The 19,883-nt window shown below is 43.3% G+C and overlaps 1 protein-coding gene across 2 annotated transcripts in view; it reads right to left on the bottom strand.

The window, feature by feature from the left end:
• The window catches only part of LOC124798448 (high affinity cAMP-specific and IBMX-insensitive 3',5'-cyclic phosphodiesterase 8A), a 1,735,971-nt gene that overhangs the window by 1,114,150 nt on the left and 601,938 nt on the right, over window positions 1-19,883 (bottom strand). The gene's annotated exons all lie outside the window — the stretch shown is intronic.

The raw sequence follows: 19,883 nt of genomic DNA, 5'->3' as shown, positions 1-19,883 counted from the left end.
AATCGGAGGCCTTAGAACTTGAATGCACCTCGTAAAGTGTAGCATTCGACGACTGCCTGGTTGAGATTGACGTCATCGTGGCGCAATCTTCAGCAGGCAGCCCCCCCCTCCCAGCTATTCCGCCTGCTGTACAACGACAGCGGCAGGAAGCGCGGCTGCGGCGTTCGCCTATGCCGTGGACCACCGGCCAGGCCCCCACGGCGCTGACCCCCGACATTTGCCAGCTTAATTGCGCACTCGATCAGCAGTCCGGCGGCTCTAGTGCGCTAATGATCCGCGCCGCGGCTAGGCCGCCGGCCGGGTGTCAGATAACGCAACGGCAGGCTGCCTAGCCTGCCTACCGCCGGCGGCGGCCGCTTATCTGGAGTCGCCAGCTGTCGTAACGCGAGCCCGCGCTGCGTGCGGGTACAGGTGTAGCGCAGGGCAACACTTGTCAGCAGCTCCCGTTTCTCTGCTCTGCAGTCCCTGCACGAATTACGCTGGGTGAACCAGAACGCCACCGACAAACGTCCAGAGGTTGAAGTATGGACTAAACCAAGAAAAACAGTCTACTAAACATGGGCTCTAAAGTGCATGACTTACGAATTATGACCTTTTGTTCAGCTGCACTACAGTGAGACACATCACTTCTAGTGGAATCTCTTTGCTTTCCATATTTTGAGAGGTGAGGTGGTAGTATGGACAAAAACAAGAAAAATATGTCCAATAAACTAGGACTTTAAAGTCAGTACCGCCATTAGACTTTTTATTTGCAGTGTTACATTTACACGATCATGATTTCGGCTTTAAAGTGCCATTATCAAGTGTTTTAATGTTATACAGTGCCTCAGATGGCAAACTGTCGTATTTAAAATATACTATTAGACACATTGTCTAAGGGTCAATGTGTCTAATAGTCGTAGGGTCAGCATTTCTACATTTCTTTGAAACTCAAATTATTATTCCTCCAAACTACGCACTATCTTGTTTGAAACAGCTTGAAAGTGTTTCATATGTTTAGAGGATCAAGAGACTAAGCATCGCTACCCTGATTTAAGTGATAGTTGAAATTACCCCTTCGTGCCAATGACGGCAAATTACAGCATTTTAACATTTTACGGAGGCGATGGGCTCTAGATAAAGGCAATATTTGTCTTACACTTTGGGCTTGAATTCTGCGAACTAACTGCCAGATCTGTTCACCAATATTTTACAGTAGTTATGGCCCAAAGAAAAACTGTCGGTCTTTAGCACTGGCCACTTGCACTAACGATACAGCTAACGTTTTACCTTCAGCACAGATAATTACTCTGTTCACAAGAATAGGAATTATCTTAATGCATCTCTGGAATTTATGAAGTTGCCCGGGAAGATAGATTCTGCATATACAGGGTGATAAGGGGCTCCACCTACAAAATTTCGGAGGTTGTTCGGGAATATTTTTCGACCATTTTGGCGTAGCGTCCGGTGGCTAGTGAGGTGGTGGTATTTCGTTTGCTTTCTAACGGCCATTTGTCTTTGTATTTGCATTGCACCGCCGGCCGGATTGGCCGAGCGGTTCTAGGCGCTTCAGTCTGGAACCGCGCCACCGCTACGGTCGCAAGTTCGAATCCTGCCTCGGGCAGGATGTGTGTGATGTCCTTATGTTAGTTAGGTTTAAGTAGTTCTCAGTTCTAGGGGACTGATGACGTCAGATGTTAAGTCCCATGGCGCTCAGAGCCATTTGAACCATTTTTTTTTATTTGCACTGTACCGGAAATAGCTGCACAACAGTGTAAATGTCGACCTCGAGTGCTGTGTGTCTTTTTTTGTAACTTGTTTCTTTCAGCGGCAGTATTTTCTGTTGACAGCAATAATGTCCACTTTGGAATTGCCCTCAAGTATGCGTTCGGAAATCCTCGGTTCCGCCTCGGGTTTCTATTTCCTACAGTGTTTGACGTACGACTGCAGCGATACGCTGCTCTATAAATAGGTTTACTGATGAGCCTGTCAATGTGCAACTCGTGTGTGAAATCAGTGACTGCAGTGCAACAGCGGCACGGCGACGCGATGCTGAACTGTTCCCACAGCGGGTCACAACCGCACTACAGTAGTTTTGCACATTGTTGCTGCTTTAGCGCTCTAGATTGTGGTGACTGCATAATATAGGATTTTTCACTGTAGCGTAGGTAGTTTCGCAGAAAGAAAAGTAAGTGGTGCAGGAAACCGTATAAATGACAATTATACTGTTGTTCAGACCACCTCGAACGACCAGAGACAGGAAGTTCAGATTCACAGGGCCTGTACATTGGTATGTACATGCAGAAATGGTTAGTATTTGAACTATGTCGAGCGGCGGATTCAAGGTCAACCCTGATATCACGGTGCAAGCCACCTACCGATAACATGTACCTGCGGCTCTCGTTGTCACTGTAAACCGAAGGTAATGAATCGCTATGATTTGAGCAGACGTGCAGGATGCCTCGGAGACGTATACGTGACCCGTATCGTCAAATCAGTGAGTTTCAGAGGGGGCGCATTATTGGAACGACAGAATGTGATGATTTCATCCGGGAAATTGCTGCTCCTGTGGGACGAAATGTTTCGGCAGTGCAACGGGTGTGAGCAGAATGGTTCACGGAAGGCCGTAGAACACCATGAGATGGGTCAGGTTGCACCAGACTACCGTCCGAAAAAATTGACACTTAATTTCAATGGCATTGCAGGATAGATCTACATCCTCCTCGGCCTGGCACAACAGTGGGACACTGTAACAAATAGTACACTATCAAGGGTGACGCTCCATCGCCCTTTATTACGGCATGGGTTAGTTCGCGTCGTCCACTTCCCCGTCTGCCTTTGCGAAAACATGCTAGATGGGAATGGAGTATGGCACGACGTCAATGGGGACAGGAGTGGTATCAGACAGTCTTTTCGGACGAATACAAGTTCTGTTTGTTTGAAAAAAGAAAATGAAGGCTACATTTTGGCTCTCCGCGGACAGTGGAGCGGCATCCCAGTGATCCCATTCGCACAAGATAATGCAGCGCGAACTCAATGCGTACAACCACAAATCATACACTACTGGCCATTAAAATTTCTATACCACGAAGATGACGTGCTATAGACGCGAAATTTAACCGACAGGGAGAAGATGCTGTGATATTCAAATGATCAGCTTTTCAGAGCATTCACACAAGGTTGGCGCCGGTGGCGACACCTACAAAGTGCTGACATGAGGAAAGTTTCCAACCGATTTCTCATACATAAACAGCAGTTGACCGACGTTGGCTGGTGAAACGTTGTTGTGATGCCTCGTGTAAGGAGGAGAAATTCGTGCCATCACGTTTCCGACTTTGATAAATGTCGGATTGTAGCCTATCGCTATTGCGGTTTCTCGTTTCGCAACATTACTGCTCGCGTTGGTCGAGATCCAATCACTGTTAGCAGAATATGGAATCGGTGGGTTCAGGAGGGTAATACGGAACGCCGTGCTGGATCCCAACGGCCTCGTATCACAAGCAGTCGAGATGACAGGCATCTTATCCGCATGGCTGTAACGGATCGTGCAGCCACGTCTCAACAGATGGGGACGTTTGCAAGACAACAACCATCTGCACCAACAGTTCGACGATGTTTGCCGCAGCATGCACTATCAGCTCGGAGACCATGGCTGCGGTTACCCTTGACGCTGCATCACAGACAGGAGCGCCTGCGATGGTGTACTCAACGACGAACCTGGGTGCACGAATGGCAAAACGTCATTTTTTCGGATGAATCCAGGATCTGTTTACAACATCATAATGATCGCATCCGTGTTTGGCGACATCGCGGTGAACGCACATTGGAAGCGCGTATTCGTCATCGCCATACTGGCGTATCACCCGGCGTGATGGTATGGGGTGCCAATGGTTACACGTCTCGATCACCTCTTATTCGCATTGACGGCACTTTGAACAGTGGACGTTACATTTCAGATGTGTTACGACCCGTGGCTCTACCCTTCATTCGATCCCTGCGAAACCCTACATTTCAGCAGCATAGTGCACGACCGCATGTTGCAGGTCCTGTACGGGCCTTTCTGGATACAGAAAATGTTCGACTGCTGCCCTGGCCAGCACACTCTCCAGATCTCTGACCAATTTAAAAGTCTGTTCAATGGTGGCCGAGCAACTGGCTCTTCACAATACGCCAGTCACTACTTTTGATGAACTGTGGTATCGTGTTGAAGCTGCATGGGCAGCTGAACCTGTACACGCCATCCAAGCTCTGTTTGACTCAATGCGCAGACCTATCAAGGCCGTTATTACGGCCAGAGGTGGTTGTTCTGGGTACTGATTTCTCAGGATCTATGCCTCCAAACTGTGTGAAAATTTAATCACATGTCGGTTCTAGTATAATATATTTGTCGAATGAATACCGGTTTATCATCTGCATTTCTTCTTGGTGTAGCAATTTTAATGGCCAGTAGTGTAGTTGGCGTCGGAGGAAGGCAATGGCAAACCACCTCCATTAGGACTTTGCCTAGTAAGGCGGTGCGGGTCTCCCGCATCGTTCCCCTACGCTCTGTAAAGAAGCATGGGACTTCATTTTTTCATTTTCAGTGTAGTTGGTGCGTGTCCAGGGCGCTGTGACCAGTGTGACGTACGTGAATGACATCCTGCAAGCCGTAGTCATACCCTTTCTGTACAACACCCCAGATGCCATTTTTAAGTAAGACAATGTACGATCGTATGTTGGTGCAGGAACACGTACCTTCTTGGTGTCACAGGATGACAGACTTTTGCCCTGACCCGCCAAATCACAAGACTTGTCGCCAGTCGAAAATGTGTGGGAAAGGTGAAACGGCGGTTGCTGTGCCGGCACCCAATGCCAAACGCCACAGATGAGTTTTGCAACCAGATGAATGCGGCCTTTGCGCGTCGATGCCATCACGCATGGAACAAGTTATCAGGGCCCATGGCGGATCCTATGACGGGTTAGTAACAGGACACATGCTGAACCGAGGTGTCTGAAATGCTAATCATTTCTGCAGAACATTCTAATGTACATGTCCTATGAATAGGAACGTCTTATTTCCAGTCGTAAAAGGTGTTCTGCTTTTTCTGAACTGAATGTACATCGTTATTCTTATGGAGGCACCGGAGAGGACCGGTCCCTTACAGCTGAATACTCAGAAATTATCCCCGAACAATATTTCATTCACTTGTGTAAGAATATTTTGCTGGTTCTAGTTTGATGAGCTTTCTCCCAGACACATGGCTGGAAGAAAATTGTTTCATGAAGTCACAATAACAGGACAGATAAATTCCAGTGGAGTTTCTAAAATCATTAGGATAGGTGATAATGAAACCTTAACTCCTGTCTGTCTGTAGAATATGTGACATTGAAGACATGAATGTATTTTCAGATCGTGAGGCTCGCAAGAGCAAATATATTTCAGTACTTAGAGATTAAGAGCTGATAATCTAAGATGCTTCTTCTTCCTTTTCTTGAGCCTCTGTCCCGCAGCGGCCTAGGATAGGCATGGTTATGAACGGATCTACGTGATTAATTTAAAGGGAAGCCCGAAACCCTTCCTGTCGCTACCTTATTGCGGTAGATGATAGAGATGGAGATAAAATACCTCCACAATGAATGGTGTGGGTTCCGATGTACTCCTGTCCTGTCACAAATGTGAACCAACTTACACGGTGAGTAGTGTCTACTTGAAATAATTCCAAACGTCATGACGTGCGGTAAACAGAGAGAGAGAGCAGGGCCAGGAGCTGATTCTGGATACTGTGGTTGTTTAACGGTTACTGTTGTTGGTCTGTACTGAATTGGACAGTGAGTTTTTGCAGTGTGGTCAGTTTATCCCCTCGTACAACACGCGATATTCGACGCTAATCTCTGTCATCGACACAGTGTTACTAATGGTTAACTGACTGCAGGGAACGGCCATACTCGAGATACTCACGGTGTACCCTTGACAGACTGCTGCACGAACTCGAAAATGAAGCATTTCAAACGTCGTACATCTACAGTCTGCCTATTATTAAATACATTCGTTTACACTCTCCCAGTTCTGCAAGAGACTGTCACGCTGACCGTCTGCACAAGGTCTGAAGGCAATCAAGTTATGTAAGACGCCGAAATATGCCATTCCCGTAGTATCAGGAGTCTAATTGCATAGTTAAATATCTCAGAATATACCAACCCACTCGTAACCAGGCAACAGCAAATAGTAAAGTCTGCACCCAATATGGCAAAAAGCACTCTGACCTGCTTAATAGAGTGTAGTTAAACCTTTAGAACGCAATACAGCAGCATGGATGAGGCAAGTCCTTGGTTGATTACCATAGGTATCTCGCACCAGATGTCTGCGCACAGGCCGCACCTTACCCTTTCGGGCCGATGGTCTTATGAGCCGGTGGTTCGCAAGTGCTGAGTTGTCGTTCGACAGCGTCCCCAATGTGATCCATCTGACATAACGGACACGATATTGATATTGAAACCAATGCATCAACTTATTTTCACTACCCCCCCCCCCCGCCCCCCCATCAACCAGAGTAACACAACCCTGGCTTTGTGACACGGTCTGTTACCACGCCGAACAATGCCACTGTCGTTGTCGAAGATATCAAACATGAAAGGATGCAGGAGATCCGCAAAAATGTTCACTTAGTCAACAGCTCTCGTGGTGCTCTCGATTACTAACACACGCCTCAAGGAAACGCAGGTGTATGTCTTCCACAGCACAATAATTTTCCCACTGGGCAGCGTTCATGGTGCATGTTTAGAAAAGTGTATCAAGCAAGCGGCGACTACCATCGAGCGATTTAATGTGCTACTGGTCGCCTCCTTGGGGTTTTGATCCCTGGTGTGCCTACAGCTACATCTACATAGGTACTCTGCGAGCCACCGTATGGAGCGTGGCGGAGGGTACACTATACCTCTACTAGTCATTTTCTTTCCTGTTCCACTCACAAATAGCGCGAGGAAAAAACGAATATCTGTATGCCTCCATATGAGTCCTAATGTCTCGTAACTTCGTGGTCCTTACTCGCAATATATGTTGGCAGTAGAATCGTTCTGCAGTCAGTTTCAAATGCTGGTTCTCTAAATTTTCTCAACAGTGTTCCCCGGAAAGAACGTCGCCATCCGTCCAGCGATTCCAATTTGAGTTCCCGAGGCATAGTCGTAACACTTAGGTGTTGTTTAAATCTACTAGTAACAAATCTAGCAGCCCGCCACTGAATTGATTCGATGTGTTCTTTTAATCTGGCCTGGTATGGATCCCAAAAACACGAGCAGCCTTCAAGAATAGGTCACACGAGCGTCCTATATGCGGTCCCTTTACAGACGAACCACGCCGTGATAAAACTCTCTCAATAAACCGAAATCGACCACTCACGTTCCCTACCACAGTCCTCGCATATTCATTCCATTTCGTATCGCTTCGCAACGTTACGCCCAGATATTTAAACGATGTAACTGTGTTTAGCGGGAGGCTACCAATGCTGTATCCGAATATTAACTTGCACTTTTCTACATTTAGAGCTAGCTACCATTCATCACAAAACTAGAAATTTTGTCTACGTCAGCTTGTATCCCCCTACAGTCACTCAACTTCGACACCTTACCGGACACCAGAGCATCATCAGCAAACAACCACCGATTGCTGCCTACCCTGCCTGCCAAATCATTTACGTATACAAAGGACAACAGCGGCCCTACCACGCTTTACTGGGGCATTCCTGACGATACCCTTGTCTGTGATGAACACTCGCTGTCGTGGACAACGTACTGGGTTTTGTAACTTAAAAAGTCTACCAGCCATTCACATATCTGTGAACCCATGTACCTTCGTTACCAGCCTACAATGATACACCTTTCCGGAACTCTAGAAATATGGAATCTGACTGTTGCCTTTCATCCATAGTTTGCAGTACATCATATCTAGTTGCATGCGTAGAGTTGCTTGGTGGTTCTGATCATTATCCGGAAAGCCTGGAAATCGTGTGATCGTGATTCAGAAAACCGTTAGTGTGGTTGGCCTAAGGCAAGTGGCTGCCTTAAGTTAAATTGTTGTCTTTAATCGGAGCTCAGATATGGGAGAAGTCTTGCTAATGTATAATTTTCATTAACCATGTCGATAGGTGTGGATGGTTGTTGCTATGTAAAAGAAATATGTTGAATTTATTTTATTGAGTCTTAATATCATTAACGTCGCAGTAGTACTTTCCATGCATGGATAATGGGAGATATATAAATTAGTGGTTTTACGGGTATTATTTCACTACAGTGCCTTATCATAAGGTACTGTAGTTGCATTTTGTAATTGCTGAGCAAGTTATGGAGATATATCATTTTAAATGTTTAAATTTATATGTTGTCTTAATCTAGTTCCACTGTGGTCAATATGGCTTTCGCAATATATATCTCCCTTGTTTTCAAACCTATCATTTTCAAGACAGATGACTTTCTCGCTCTGAGTCACTTGCATACAATAACGTTTTGTTCATTTTTATACCTGCAGCATATTAACATTTATTCATGGTTTTTGCACATAGTACCACTGGCCTCAGTATGACACCAACTTAAATTTCTTTTGCTTTTGTGAATGCAACATTTATGAAAATAGAATGACAGTTCCGTTGAACAGCTGTAATATATTGTCGTGACCTTATAAAAGTTTAATAAAATTTATTACATGTCAAATCATAACGAGATATTGAGCTGGGTTTCGTATGTAAGGTGGCCCGTGTGCATGACAGAGGAAGCCAAACAGGATATCGGGGGCGGATAATTCCTTCCAAAGCAGCTGGATTCCATTAATGGTGTTGAACAGCAACCTCGTATGTCAAGAAATTCAGTTTTACAGGAGAGAAAGGAAACACTATTATCATATCGATACCAAACAAATGTGAATTATTATCATTATAATACGCTCCATTAATAAAATATTAGATGAAAAAATTGGAAAATACATTTCATGCAATACATTAAATAAAATTTGACATACGATGTCGCTGTGCGTACAAACTGACATGCAAGACTGCAGCTCAACACCATCGACTTTGCTTCCTCAGGACAGGTCAAACACGCCAGCAAGTAGTACACCTGATGCCTCTCCAATGGCGCAGAGGGTTGGTGTCAGCGTAATAATAGGAAACTTTTCAAAGCCCATTTTGGAAGAAACCCGAGTAATCAAATATTGAGGCCATCACATGTCTACCCGACGGGAGGCCCTAGCCACACGAAATTTCATTCATTTCATTGCACAACATTCAGAGGGCAGTGACGCTCCGCAGCAGCACCCGCTGGAGCAGTAAAAACTTCAACTGCGAGAAAAGGGTGATAGTCTCTGGTGGACGTATAATATTCATTGCAATATTGCTAAATAGAGACTGCCTGTTCCTGTCTGAAAGGGTCAGAATAGTGAAATTTCAGCTAACAGCAGGAGGAAATTATTACTTGGCACTTATCTCTTGCACGGTAGGCAAAGTGGCCTGTGAGAACCACTAACATAGTTCACACCATTGATGACTCATTAGGTAGGCCAAGTGGCCGGTAGTTAGAGACGAGTGCTTGAGTTTCACTCGATCTGCTAACAGAGATCCATTGTAGTAATTACTGAAAGCATCTGACATTCTGGTAAGGGGCTTTGGTCTGACACTTCATTAAATAACTGTTTTTGATACACTATTAAATTTGTTAAGGAAAGAGTAAAAACTTGCTACTTCAGCAAAGAGTTCCTGCCAACTTCACGAAAGTTAACTATCGCCTGTAACCTAACCCGCCCCCCCCCCCCCCGAAAAAAGAACAACCAAGGAGACTTTCTCGTTCTCATCTCCGTAATAAAGGTTAATAACAAAGCAGGTTAAATTCTGCAATGTTATTATCGTCCTGATTGCGCCACACAAGGGTACGGATATTGTTTCGGTACACAACAGCATGTTTTTACGTTATTACATTAAAATATTTCCATTATATCCTGTGTAAATTACTTGAGATTTTTATGACCTCCATTGGTTCTCAGTAAAACGAAAAGGGCAGGTAGTAGGAAGATTAAATTGATTACGTGAGAGTTTGAATATTGTTGTTTTCTTGTAATGGAGAATTTTCTCTATAAAATAAAAGTGTAATCTGTTTTGAGGAAAAGTAGCACGTTCTCCTCAACCAAGTCCTTCCATTCACTTACAACGTAGCAATATTCGTGTTTGCTCGACTAACACACTTCTTCCTGTGTGGAGTGCCCGCAATACCAGTTTTCAGGAGGGCAGTGGTGATAATATGTTGCTTCTTCAGATTATATCAAAATAACTTAGCTACAACTACGCTACTACCACAACAGTTGTGAACGGATGTAACCTGTGAAATAGAAAGATTTCGCGCATTTCTTTATGGAACCTCGTATCGTAAAGATAGACTTAGGTTACATATAAAGTAGTTATACAAAAAACTCTGGGCAGTAAATATCCAGTTAAGAATATATACCAATGTAACCTACAAGGAAAACGAAGTTTAATTTTCTGATAATGAAGAAAGCGTGATAGTATAGTGAAAGTAATAAAGGAAATCAGTCATGAATAAATTAAGAAACAAATCTGAGTAGTGCTTCTTATAATAATAAATTTTTGATGGAAAGTAATACGAAATAAGTATAGGATAAAGTTCAGCACATTTCACCGTCACAAATAATTCTTCCCTTCTGCTGAGGCCGTCCTAAAAGCCGCGTGGATCTTTGAACTGTCCCTCTGGGAACAGGCCGGCTGCCCTCGGCTTGATTGCTTTGCTTAACTCGTCAGCCGTCGGTAATTTGTTCCAAAGAAATAACCTTGTTTTGTGGTAACTTCATCAAGACAGACCGGGAAAGGGCAGCAAGAAGAGAACAGAAAACAGTGTTCCTGTTTGGCAAGAGGACCTAAGCAGAAGATAAATTTTGAAGTTGGCATACTGGTTAATGAGGATGTTCTTCAGCTGAATGGAATTTATTAAGACTTCGCTCAACACGTTGTGTACAAGGTATCGATTACTTAACTAAAATTACCATCCTATGAATAGTGAGACAGTGACAAAGTTCTTTCATTATACTCGCTGACATGATGTGTATTGCAAGGGCCCACATACGTTACACTCCAGAAATACCTTGAGAGTGTTAGCCCCTTGTTATTTAGAACAACCAAACCATTGAGTCTAGAGCATTCTGGAAACTTTGTGCCAGTAAACTTTAAATTAAAACATATCACAAGTTTTACAACGCCGTGATTCGCCGCCAAGAGATAGTGATAAAAATTGATTTATTATAAAACCACTTTCGGTCTGCACCCAAAGACATCGTCAGTTATCATAAGATATTTACAACAGCATGCAAAGCGACAAAAAGTCAAAGGCGTGGAAAAATATAAAATCCATGATCCTTCATTGTTGACAAATAATAACATATACTTATCAAAAAAAAAAAAAAAAAGCTTTGCATCACTCCGGTTCCTGAAGACAGACGTTGGCTGTGGATATTGGATCACATACACAGACCCTTTGACTGTTCAGAGATATCGCTAAACCCGCCCAAAGATGTAAACAATCATGCATGAGCAGCGCCTATTAGACGGATGGGGTCCGACAGCCGATCAGTTCCAGTCATTCCACCATGAAGGATGTATACGGGTCGTGTTGCCTGTAGTTCACCCACGCCTAGACGGTCAATAACGCTGTCCGATCGCGTCAGCATCGTTACTTTCTGCCAGGAAGGGCTCTCAACAAGAGAATGGTCCAGGCGTCTCAAAGTGAACCAAAGCGATGCTGTTTTGACATGGAGAGACACGGAGAGACAGGAACTGTCGATGACATGCCTCGTTCAGGCCGCCCAAGGGCTACTACTGCAGTGGATAACCGTCACCTACGGATTATGGCTCGGAGGAACCCTGACGGGGCCGGCCGGAGTGGCCGAGCGGTTCTAGGCGCTTCAGTCTGGAACCGCGCGACCGCTACGGTCGCAGGTTCGAATCCTGTCTCGGGCATGGGTGTGTGTGATGTCCTTAGTTAGGTTTAAGTAGTTCTAAGTTCCAGGGGACTGATGACCTCAGCTGTTAAGTCCCATAGTGCTCAGAGCCATTTGAACCATTTGAACCCTGACGCCAACGCCACCATGTTGCATAATTTTTTTCGTGCAGCCACAGGACGTCTTGTTACGTCTCAGACTGTATTCAATAGGCTGCATGATGCGCAACTTTACTCCCGACACCAATGGCGAGGTCCATCTTTGCAACAACGACACCATGCAGCGCAGTACAGATGGGCCTAACAGCATGCCGAATGGGCCGCTCAGGATTGACACCACGTTTTCTTCACCGATGAGCGTCGCATATGCCTTCAGCCAGACAATCGTCGGAGACGTGTTTGGAGGCAACCCAGTGAGGCTGAACGCCTTTGACACACTGTACAGCGAGTGCAGCAAGGTGGAGGTTCCCTGCTGTTTTGGGGTGGCATTATGTGGGATCGACGTACTCCGCTGGTGGTCATGGAAGGCGCCTAACGGCTGTGCGATACGTGAATGCCATCCTCCTACCGATAGTGCAACCATATCGGCAGCATATTGGCGAGGACTCGTCTTCATGGACGACAATTCGCACCCCCATCGTGCACATCTAGTGAATGACTTCCTTCAGGACAACGACATCGCTCGACTAGAGTGGCCAGCATGTTTTCTAGACATGAACCCTATCGAACATGCCTAGGATAGGTTGAAAAGGGCTGTTTACGGACGACGTGACACACCAACCACTCTGAGGAATCTACCCCGAATCGCCTGTGAGGAGTGAGACAAGCTGGACCAACAGTGCCTTGATGAACTTGTGGACAGTATGCCACGACGAATACAGACATGCATGAATGCAAGAGAACGTGCTACTGGGTATTAGAGTTACCGAATCGGTGTGTCCAGCAATATGGACCACCACCTCTGAAGGTCTCGCTGTATGGTGGTACAACATGCAATGTGTGTTTTTCATGAGCAATAAAAAGAGCGGAAATGATGTTTATGTTGATCTCTGTTCTAATCTTCTGTACAGGTTCCAGAACTCTCGGAACCGAGATCATGCAAAACTTTTTTTCCTGTGTGTAAATTACATTGTCAGCGGTAAAAATGTATCTGGTATTGCTCTCCTTCATGTTATATTGTCAGCTTAGAACGTTAAGAGAAGAGAGAGTACATATTACCCATTGTTCTGTCGGCAGTATGTAGAATGATTCCTATCATAACGTTGTAAGCTGACAGTACAACATGAAGGAGAGCAGAATTTGGTACATTTTTAATGCTAACGATATAATTTATATTACTATTTCACAACAACGACAAATCATTGATTTTATATTTTTTTGACGCCTTTGAATTTATATCGCCTTGTAAAACGTTTTAAATTTTATTTATGATACCTGATTGTGGTCTGTGGACCAAAACTGGTTGTATAATTAGAAAATTCTTATTAGTAATTCTTGGCGGTGAATAATGAGCTGTGAGGTATTTTCTGAAAATATCAGAGATTATTTTGTTAAATTCAAAGAAGACATAAAAATAAAGAATATATTTCCCTGATATTTCCCTGATATCTTCCTTCAAACACTTCAGATGAAGAAATCGAAGAACAGAAATGGAAAAATATTAACAATAAAGTTTTAACAACAGAAATAAGTTCTTCATAGTAAAGTGTAGTCAACAATATTATGCTGGCCGGAGTGACCGAGCGCTTCTAGGCGCTACAGTCTGGAACCGCGCGACCGCTACGGTCGCAGGTTCGAATCCTGCCTGGGGCACGGATGTGTGTGATGTCCTTAGGTTAGTTAGGTTTAAGTAGTTCTAAGTTCTATGGGACTGATAACCACAGCAGTGAAGTCTCATAGTGCTCAGAGCCATTTGAACCAATAATATTTTACCAACAAAACACAGGTTGCATTCCATACGTCTCACTGGTACGAACTTGAATCCCAAATATTGAATAGTGGACACATTAATACATCAGTTCAAACAAAGGAGTTGCAGCACCATATTGAATGGTGTTTCTTAGCAAAACGGGAGATAAATCACTATAGCGGAACTCGTTGCGCCAGATATATTTGCTGAGGATACTACGTTTGAAATGTTTGTTGGAAAGACAGTTTACACCCAGATTAATTTGTTTCCAGTAAAGTTTATTTTAATTAAGTTGAGGTTAATCAGCTTCAAATTAAAAAGAAAGTTTTAACCAGAAATATTTATAACTGTGCACGGGATCACTAGTCATATGTGGAGCTGCAGAAATTTAATTAAGAGTTCAATTATTTTGAACGTGGCAATTAATTATATCCGTCTGTTTCTAACATTTTAGCATGTGATGGTTTCTGTTCTCTCAGTGCCCTTATGAGAGTGAAACTAAACAACGATAAATTACCACGTATGATTGGTTTCAGTACAGGGATTTCAATCGTTGAGTTATGAAAAAAAAGACTAACAGTGAAAATAACTTAGAGTTGGCGGCTTAGTAGATATGATATGCAACTTTTTGAATTTATTACGATTTATCGTACTATTAACTAGTTTTCGAGCCAATGCACGCTCCTTATTAGATGAAGGTGTCACAGGAACATTATTTATTGAATCATGAGCAGCTGTTCTCTATGGTTGTGGTACTGGCGAAAATAACAAAAATTTAGGAATAAGTTAACGAAATTTGCACGAAACCATCTTTATGGTTTAGGGTATTTGCATTCCATCTTGGTAACCATAACTATCTTCCACATTTTGGATGAAATGATCGTCACAGATTGTAAAATACTTTAATTCAAAGTCACGCCCGGTTTCACGTCAATTGGAAACGCATTCTCAGGTGATAGAGACCCTATTTAACAACTCACTATGGACATTCAACTGTCTTAGAGCCACTCCCCACAATTCACGTCAAGCTATAAACATACAGCGCGCTAAAAGCGGTAGTCCATAGCTAAAACGAAGAGCAAGGCATACAACCGTGCCACAAGCAGGAGGATGGTTGAGCGAAAGGAGGCAAGGTAGTACTGACCGCTCTGCTGTGTGGAATATGTTGGTAAAGAGAGCGGTCAGTATTAACTTGCCTGCTTTCGCTCAACCATCCTCCTGTTTGTGGCACGGTTGTATGCCTTCCTCTTCGTGTTTTAGCGCGCTGTAGGTTTATAACTTGAGGTGAATTGTGGGGAGTGGCTATAAGGCAGTTGAATGTCCATTGTGAGTTGTTAAGCAGGGTCTCTATCACAGGAGCATGCTTCTTCAACTGACGCTAAACGAGCAGTGACTTCTAGTAAAAGTATTTTACAGCCAGTGCAGATCATTTCATTCAAAATGTGGAAATTTGGCTGCGATTTCCCGCAGTTTAAGATGACATGACAACTTCATTTCGATAACGTACATTTTAGTCAGCTTACAAAAACAAATACACACACACACACACACACACACACACACACACACACACGCACACACACACACACACACACACACACACACACACACACACACACACAGAGAGAGAGAGAGAGAGAGAGAGAGAGAGAGAGAGAGAGACAGTAAACACAGTAAACGAACACTGAACGTAAATATAAAGTATGAGGATGCTAGATGATGCACTCTGCCACATCGCGATATCTGACATGAGATGCATTTAAATATTTTGAGTATTTAGAAGGATCGCTAATGGGCGAAGGTGAACATTGAAAGCTGTAGGAGGTGTGTTCATAAGGTGGCAGTATACTTGTAATTCTCTTGTGTATGGTTCCGAGTCATGGACAGTAACAAAAAAGGAAAAATTACCTACACAAGCAGCATGGAGGAAGTTCATGGGATTTGTAAGAGACTGTAATAAAATTGATAAAATAAGGAATGAAACAATAAAATCTGATTTAAAAATATCTTCAGTTAATGAGAAGTTAGAAGAGCAGAGAATGACATGGGAGGATCATGTTGACAGAATAACAGAAAACAGAGTGAATGAATTATCAACCGGCTAGGTAGATCTTGTTAGAGATGGATGGATGGATGGATGATAGAAAGCGTAACAGGTGACTACAACACCTAATCGTTGAACGTAGGTTACAGATAGAAATTTATTACATAAATAACTGGCCCACTATATAGTATGGAATTTAAAAAACCGAATGGTTACATATCATTCTTACATTAACATTCAATTTCAATCACAACTGTATCCACAATGAATATAATGTAACTTTCAGTTATCATGTTCCAGTAGCCTAATCCTGATAGTTAATAAAAACGTGTGCAACGGGGTCGAACTACGTGTTAATTTTGTGAAAGTTCATCCTTCTTGTGGGCGTGTAATAGTGGCTGACAATATAAATAATGGAGATGGAGCACCACAGTCGTATTTCCAAAGTATTTATTACTCTGACAACTAGTTTCAATGCTAGATTTGAGTCATCTTCAAGTCCTACTATTAACCAAATAGGTACTGCCATTCATTGGCTCGAGTATAGTACGATCCATTCGGTATCCAGGCGTTCATCGTATACACTCCTGATGAACACCGGTCCCCCGAGTTAAAGAATGGGTCCTATGATACAAGGGCCGATGACTGGAAGTACAGGGTGACACACGGGAGACGGACAGTTTTGAACTGCGTAGTACTGAGGGCGCGGTGGTGGGAGGTGGTCGTGGTGGGAATAGTTCTGATCCACACAAGACGCCATTTCATTTACTCAGTCACTATGGGGCAGTGGGACTTGCAACGTCGAGTGTTTGTCTATGACAGTTTCGTGAAAAATGGGGAGTCTATTATTGCTACGCAGCAATTCTTTCGTGTGCGGTTTAATGTCGACATGGAGCTGTTCCGAGCCGTAACACAATCCTCAGATGGGTGGAAAAGTTCGGATCAGCTGGAAACATACTGGATAAGAAGCATTCTGGCCCTAGACGCAGAGTAATGACACCAGAAAATGTTGAAAGGGTAAGGCAAGCTGCAGTCAAAAGCCCAAGACGGTCAGGTAGACGTCATGCTAGTGAGTTCCGAATCAATCGTGGATGGGTTAGATGAATTTTGCATTTTTTTTTTTTTTTTTTTTTTTTTTTTTTTTTTTTTTTTTTTTTTTTTTTTTTTGGTCTTCAGTCTACTGACTGGTTTGATGCGGCCCGCCACGAATTCCTTTCCTGTGCTAACCTCTTCATCTCAGAGTAGCACTTGCAACCTACGTCCTCAATTCTTTGCTTGATGTATTCCAATCTCTGTCTTCCTCTACAGTTTTTTCCCTCTACAGCTCCCTCTAGTACCATGGAAGTCATTCCCTCATGTCTTAGCAGATGTCCTATCATCCTGTCCCTTCTCCTTATCAGTGTTTTCCACATATTTCTTTCCTCTCCGATTCTGCATAGAACCTCCTCATTCCGTACCTTATCAGTCCACCTAATTTTCAACATTCGTCTATAGCACCACATCTCAAATGCTTCGATTCTCTTCTGTTCCGGTTTTCCCACAGTCCATGCCATACAATGCTGTACTCCAGACGTACATCCTCAGAAATTTCTTCCTCAAATTAAGGCCGGTATTTGATATTAGTAGACTTCTCTTGGCCAGAAATGCCTTTCTGCCATAGCGAGTCTGCTTTTGATGTCCTCCTTGCTCCGTCCGTCATTGGTTATTTTACTGCCTAGGAAGCAGAATTCCTTAACTTCATTGACTTCGTGACCATCAATCCTGATGTTAAGTTTCTCGCTGTTCTCATTTCTACTACTTCTCATTACCATCGTCTTTCTCCGATTTACTCTCAAACCATTCTGTGGACTCATTAGACTGTTCATTCCGTTCAACAGATCATTTAATTCTTCTTCACTTTCACTCAGGATAGCAATGTCATCAGCGAATCGTATCATTGATATCCTTTCACCTTGTATTTTAATTCCACTCCTGAACCTTTCTTTTATTTCCATCATTGCTTCCTCGATGTACAGATTGAAGAGTAGGGGCGAAAAGCTACAGCCTTGTCTTACACCCTTCTTAATACGAGCACTTCGTTCTTGATCGTCCACTCTTACTATTCCCTCTTGGTTGTTGTACATGTTGTATATGACCCGTCTCTCCCTATAGCTTACCCCTACTTTTTTCAGAATCTCGAACAGCTTGCACCATTTTATATTGTCGAACGCTTTTTCCAGGTCGACAAATCCTATGAAAGTGTCTTGATTTTTCTTTAGCCTTGCTTCCATTATTAGCCGTAACGTCAGAATTGCCTCTCTCGTCCCTTTACTTTTCCTAAAGCCAAACTGATCGTCACCTAGCGCATTCTCAAATTTCTTTTCCATTCTTCTATATATTATTCTTGTAAGCAGCTTCGATGCATGAGCTGTTAAGCTGATTGTGCGATAATTCTCGCACTTGTCAGCTCTTGCCGTCTTCGGAATTGCGTGGATGATGCTTTTCCGAAAGTCAGATGGTATATCGCCAGACTCATATATTCTACACACCAACGTGAATAGTCGTTTTGTTGCCACTTCCCCCAATGATTTTAGAAATTCTGATGGAATGTTATCTATCCCTTCTGCCTTATTTTACCGTAAGTCCTCCAAAGCTTTTTTGAATTCCATTTCTAATACTGAATCTCCTATCTCTTCTAAATCGACTCCTGTTTCTTCTTCTATCACATCAGACAAATCTTCACCCTCATAGAGGCTTTCAACGTATTCTTTCCAACTATCTGCTCTCTCCTCTGCATTTAACAGTGGAATTCCCGTTGCACTCTTAATGTTACCCCCGTTGCTTTTAATGTCACCAAAGGTTGTTTTGACTTTCCTGTATGCTGAGTCTGTCCTTCCGACAGTCATATCTTTTTCGATATCTTCACATTTTCCCTGCAGCCATTTCGTCTTAGCTTCCCTGCACTTCCTATTTATTTCATTCCTCAGCGACTTGTACTTCTGTATTCCTGATTTTCTCGGAACATGTTTGTACTTCCTCCTTTCATCAATCAACTGAAGTATTTCTTCTGTTACCCATGGTTTCTTCGCAGCTACCTTCTTTGTACCTATGCTTTCCTTCCCAACTTCTGTGATGGCCCTTTTTTGAGATGTCCATTCCTCTTCAACTGTACTGCCTACTGCGCTATTCCTTATTGCTGTATATACCGAGCGAGGTGGCGCAGTGGTTAGACACTGGACTCGCATTCGGGAGGACGACGGTTCAATCCCGCGTCCGGCCATCCTGATTTAGGTTTTCCGTGATTTCCCCAAATCGCTCCAGGCAAATGCCGGGATGGTTCCTTTCAAATGGCACGGCCGACTTCCTTCCCCGTCTTTCCCTAATCTGATGAGACCGATGACCTCGCTGTTTGGTCTCCTTCCCCAAAACCAACCAACCTTATTGCTGTATCTATAGCGTTAGAGAACTTCAAACGTATCTCTTTATTTTGCATAAAGAGTTAAAATTCCATCCCTACAAAATGCTCACTGTCGAACAACTTAAGGAAACTGATTTTGCTGTACGAGAAGACTTCGCTTACAGAATGCAAGTGATTTTGGGGTCGAATGAAAATGAAATTTTATTGATGAGCCATTAAGCTCATTTTCATTTAAACGGGACCGTGAATAAGCAAAACCTACGTCACTGGGCTCCAGAGCATCCACACCTTATCCACCAGCGTCCTCTACACTCAGACAAAGTAACAGTTTTCTGTGGGGGTACCTTAAGAACTGTGGCTATAACCACAAACCACGAAATTTGGACTAGTTTAAGAATCCAATCATTCAAGAAATTGCTGCCATCCCTGCAGTCTGTGTGATGGAGGATTTTGAGAAGAGACTTGAGTCCTGCATTCGAAATGATGGACATCGCCTTGACGACATTATTTTTCACAAATAACTTTGTTAACTAAAATGGCAAATAATGAGCTTTGATTTTGTGTAAACGCAATAATTTTAAAGTTGGCTG

The sequence above is a fragment of the Schistocerca piceifrons genome, chromosome 5 (genome assembly GCF_021461385.2).
Source record: "Schistocerca piceifrons isolate TAMUIC-IGC-003096 chromosome 5, iqSchPice1.1, whole genome shotgun sequence".
Classification (NCBI taxonomy): Eukaryota; Metazoa; Arthropoda; class Insecta; order Orthoptera; family Acrididae; genus Schistocerca; species Schistocerca piceifrons.
Note: the sequence above shows the minus strand (reverse complement) of the source record. Positions and strands in the feature narration are given on the sequence as shown.